Here is a 5,507-nt window from a genome sequence, read left to right as displayed (position 1 = left end):
TTCCACGAAGTCTAGATCAGAACCATCTCAGCTTGGTTTAGATAGCAAAAGAGACCAAGTGAAGGAAAGCTTTTGCATGATAGTGGTGACTGATGAAAAGGAAGGGGAGGAGATGGTGGCGAACAGAAAACACTTCTCAGTCAGATTGTGGAAGAATCTATTTGTCCCCACGAGGCACAGGGTGGAAGAAGCTTTGGTAGAAAAACATTTCCCTTCAGGTAGCAGTAGCATTTCTCCATGCCTCTTAATCATAGTATAGAGCCAAAGTTGGAAGGGAAGACAATACTAGGTTATTTCACGGTTGCATGCTATTATGAAATGGAAAGAGATGGGACTCACCTCTTCAGGAAATATGCTGACATCCTTGGTCAGAAGCTATATGATATCTCAAAACAGCACAGCAGCAGACACAGCTGTTAACCCTTCTCTTCCCTTTCTCTTTCACTCTCAAATATAATGTCAAGATTTGGAAGAGAGGTCAATTTGAATCACAGGCTGGATCTTGTCCTTTGCACCAGGAGATTTGAATGTCTGGCAGTAGGAAAATTTCACGCACAGAGACACCTGAAGTACCTGGTCTGCAGTGAATAGTTAAAAATCCTGTATCTGGGCAGGAAGGAAGCAGCCTTGGCTACTGCACTCTAGGCCAAATGAAACCTTTTGCAGGGAGGGGGAAATTGTTGATCTTTTGAGACTAGCTGAGCACATGTAACAGAGAAAGGTATTTCAGCAGTACTCAGAGTCCAGGTCTGCTAGACTCTGCTAGATGCTGTACAAACAGGGCAAAAAGACTACTCCTGCTGTTAAGAGAGACTAGCGAGTGTGTGTGAAGCCTGCTAGAAAGAATGCAACAGTGCTTGTAGCCTTCTGGAGGCCTTTGAATCAGCCTTTGAAATATAAAGCTTTGTAATTTGAATGTTCCAGCCTAAAGACAAAAAAAAAAATGTTAAGGAAAGAAAAAAAAAAATCAAAGGAAAGGGCCATGTACATGTATGAGAAGCTGTAGAAGCAGTGAGCTTCAGAGATAAAGTTGATCCACAGAACAGCACCAGACTGATTCAGGGAGACACAGGGTCCTAAAAATTAGGCTAATAAAATTCATAAGCAGGCAACAAATGGAGCATAAGAGCATGTACTATTACACATAAAAAATCATATGGTGTTTGGCTCAGGGTCGCACTGAATGTCCTACTTGCTAATACAGTACAATTTCCTTGTCATTTACCTTCTAAAGCCTGGACAAAATCAAGCGTTAATGTACTATCCACCTTCATCTGCAACACCTTAAGAGGAATGTAAAGCTTACTATTGTGGTTCTTTATTTTTTTTGCTAAATTTGTAGGAAATAGGATGTATAAGTAATTTTAATTCAGCTGCTCTATTTCATAATAAATATTTCTAGTAAAGGTCTTTTACAATCAGTTTCTCAGAATACTGTGGTTTTCTGAAAGCCAGGTTTTCAGATCATCCCTGGATCCCAGCTCATGCTGTCAGGTTCTGTGACCTGCAACATGCTCACAGAATGCTGGAATCCTGAGAGAAGCAGTGAACATTGCTTGCAGCAGAGAGCTGCAGAGAAATTTACCCTTCTTCCTGGGCCCCTTGAGAAAATGCCGGAGAGTTTCTGCAATTGAGAAAACTAACAAAAATTGCTGGACTAGAAAGCAGAACCAGAGAAAAGGTCTTGGAGGGCACACAACAGGTTTTCCATTGTTTTTTATTTGTAGATATAAAGATTCTCATTATAAAGATTCTTCTTTATTTGTAGATATAAAGATTCTCACTGAAAATTTCATCACATACATTGATAAACATATATTTGCCTCTTTTCATCCCTTTACACTGTGAAATGCAACTTTAAGATACCTTTTAGAGCTATGGAGAGTATCTAGCTGAAGGGCCATGGAGCAGTAAATCATATAGACAGAGGAAAGCAGCTGAGTACTAGCAGGCAGGCAGCATTTGTGTGAACAGAAGTAACCTTTTGGTATACAAGAGTGGGCTTTTGTGTCTGTGTCTATATACCTATGAACACATGTCTTGTAAGAGTCTGTAGCCTCTGAGAGCTCTGGTTCATTTATTTTTTAGTTCCTTGCTCTCTTTCTCAGTTAAGTACATTTTTACTCTAGAGAGAGACCTTTTTCCCAGCAGGTCATCTTTATCCTCATTGCTTTTTCATTAGCAAAAAGCAAGAGCCTGCAGTTTGTGCACTGGGTGTAGATACAGGGGAGGGTAGCGATACCATTGCCAAAGTGCAGTTCAGAGCTGCTGAGAGTAGGAGCCCACAGTTGGTGAGGAGGCAGGTGCCTCCACAGCGTGGCTGAGATCCCCAGTGTTATCTGACAAGGTCATAAGCACCTATGAAGAACAGATAAGGTAGGCTACAAACACAGATTCTCTCCTCACACAAGTGCTGTTTAGACAGTGACAACTAAAATTACATAAAATGCATGCATGCCACCAAGACAAACATCTTCCATTTTTAGTAGTTGTTTGTGAATAGCAGTTTATCCTAAGCATCCCAAGCCATGCTCATTTAACTAGGTATGGAAAGCAGAGTGTTCATGTGAGAAAGAAAAGCAACATATTGCACAGCAGCTGTTTCATCTTCTTATAGCCATTTAAGTGTGTATCTTAACTCAAAAGTCACGTCACTTTTAATCCCAGACTACACCTTTTGCAATAAGTTCTTCCCCAGATTTCAATATGGGCCACAGAAGCTCTGGTTTCTTCCAGTGCTCAAAGTCTTTCTTGTCCACGTGCTCTAACTCTTCAGGATGGATTTCCTGTATATACCAGACAGCTTTAACTGGTGACTTCTGAAGAAGCATCAGACAATAAACTCTGCAGCACTTCAGTGCAAACTGTTTTTGAACATCATTGTCCAGAGTAACAGCTTGCTGGAAATCAAATGAGAACAGTTGTGAAAGCCTTATAGTGTTACTTTGATTAGCATACATTGCCTCCCTCTGTGCTCATTCTGTGCAGGTACTCCGCATGAGCTAAGCATTGAAGAATTTCATTTGTGAAAGCTGGTAGTGTTAAAGTGGGACAGGCAGGGGTCCCAGGGTCACCTTAAAGAATCTTTTATTTATTAAGTCCTGGATGCTGGAACGTTCCAGCAACCAGAAGCTGTCTGTATTTCCTCGTATTCAACAGAGTTCTGCAGAGTCCTTGACAAGGCTGAGCTTTTGAAAAGGCCCAGCAAGCTTCAAAAGGAGGAAGTTGCTCTCTGGAAGCTTCATATGTGCCTATCTCCTGGATAAAAAACACTAGACTATAGTCCATTTGTATAGCAAGGGGTCTTGGAACACACCAACAGCAAGCTTTCCCTTGCATCTCCAAGGGAACACTGCTTGTGTTCAGGGTCTGCTCTGATATAACATGCTACAAAAACAACAAGGCTGGTTGAAAGAGTGATATAAGAAGTTATGAGAAGCCTCAGCAGGGGCCTCTACCCACATGGCCTCTGCCTGTCAGCCCAGCAGTTGTTTCAAGCTTGGTGTTGGCTGGGTGCTTGCCTGAGCTATCATGTAGGGATGCCTGTGTCCAGTCTTGTACCATTTTTTCTGACCCATGGACTGAATTCTCAGCTCATCTTTGACTTGCCCCATCACTTTGGGCTTGCCTGGTGATTGCTACTCTGTGGCTGACCCTGATCACCATCACCATCACCAGCCCTGCTCTGCTCACCTGGTAGGACTGCACCCTCGTTAGGGAGGGCATTGCCCTGCCTCTCCTGCCGTTCCTCACTGCTCCTGATGCAGTTCTGGGGAGGTTACATGTATCTCTGTGCATGCCAGTGGGTATATGTGGGAGTATACGGGATAGAATCACAGAATCACAGAATTTCTAGGTTGGAAGAGACCTCAAGATCATCGAGTCCAACCTCTGACCTAACACTAACAGTCCCCACTAAACCATATCCCTAAGCTCTACATCTAAACATCTTTTAAAGACTTCCAGGGATGGTGACTCCACCACTTCCCTGGGCAGCCTGTTCCAATGCCTAACAACCCTTTCGGTAAAGAAGTTCTTCCTAACATCCAGCCTAAAACTCCCCTGGCGCAACTTAAGCCCATTCCCCGTCGTCCTGTCACCAGGCACGTGGGAGAACAGGCCAAAAAGAAGACCCTCTCTACAAGTGGAAAATAATTCCAAGAAGAGAGACCTGTCCTGTTTTGTACAAAACTGCACAGACATAACCAGAAAACTGAATCTTTGCCCCTATTTCTGGGCTGTATCTTTACTTACCTTAGTAATTTTTTTGTAAAAGTCTGAGTGCTGTTGGAAATAGGCATTTCTTAAGAGTTCTGTTACAATTGGCATCAGCTCCTACAAACCAAAGACAGCACAAAGCAAGCTTAGCATGTGATGCCAGCAGTGCAGCCCCTGAGTGTATTGGGAAATAATCTGGGAAAATTGTGTTTCCCAGATCATGTCAATCAGCAATGGAGAAACTTCCAGTTTCAAGATTTGGAGGAAGGTCCTATAAAAGCAATATGCATCTGGGAAATGTCTTCTGCACTTGTTTATGTGCCTCAGCCAGCCACATAATTCAGACATGCAGCATATGTCTGTGGGACACAGAAGGGTTGCTGAAGATCAACTTTCCACTCCCCCATCCCTCTCAGCTCATGACATCCCCACTGTCATCACCAGTATACTTTAACAGTGTCCCTTGCAGAAACTAAGCTCTAAATGAATGGCAGGCACAGATAGCCCCGTTATCCCACCGCCTGGTCCCAGTTACACAGAGAAAATAAATACTTGTTTGCAGTTGGCCATAGCGTAATTCAAAACATCAAGGACATTAAATATGTCTTTTTTTCTCGTCTCTATGTCTTTCTCACAGGCGTCAAATAGCTTCTGCAATAGAAAAACAACAGCTGATCAGAGCAGCAGTCACAGTGAAACGGAAAGCATGGTGTGAGAAACATGGGCTGAAAACACATCAGCATTAGAGTAAATTGCAGGGTCCCTAATTGACTGAAATATGTCTTTAATACTTGGGAAATAAACTGTTTCAATGAGCTGTCTGCATGTTGAAGCCCATTCCTCAGCATCTGTGGGTCCCTGCCATTGCAATCAATGATAATAATGGTTTCATCACAGTTTTGTCCTTTAAGGTTTACTATTTTCCTTTAGATCATCTCCGAATCAGAACAAAGAGTCAGACATCAGAATGGGATGTTCTATCTAGTAGTTAAAGCATTAACCATAAGAAAAATAGACGGATTTCCCACTTGTCCTTAATATGGGTGATAAATGGGACTGGTATTTGAACATGCCTTTTGGAAAGGCAGGAGGAGGCAGGTCTTTGTCAGTTTACTCTCTACATCACTACATAGGCCCTGCTGGACTGGTAAATAACAGACAGTAACATAGTACCCAATCCTGTCTGATATAGAAGTACTAAATACTCAAAGCCTGCTGTACTGGCTATAGCACATCAATTTGATAAGATTCAGGTTGATAAAATGGACACAAACAAACCTTAATTATGT

General features: G+C 42.4%; 1 long non-coding RNA gene across 1 annotated transcript; it reads right to left on the bottom strand.

Annotated features, from left to right (window-relative positions):
* Positions 1–1,707: 1,707 nt before the first annotated feature.
* LOC309875047 lies at positions 1,708–4,871 on the bottom strand. The gene is made up of 3 exons (XR_014316966.1): positions 4,771–4,871; positions 4,255–4,335; positions 1,708–2,900 (listed from the first exon to the last, which is right to left on the bottom strand). It is a non-coding gene; the product is annotated as an uncharacterized lncRNA (long non-coding RNA).
* Positions 4,872–5,507: the final 636 nt, after the last annotated feature.

Source organism: Aythya marila, assembly GCF_965140915.1.
Source record: "Aythya marila genome assembly, chromosome: 1".
NCBI lineage: Eukaryota > Metazoa > Chordata > Aves > Anseriformes > Anatidae > Aythya > Aythya marila.
This window is presented reverse-complemented; position numbering and strand designations above follow the sequence as displayed.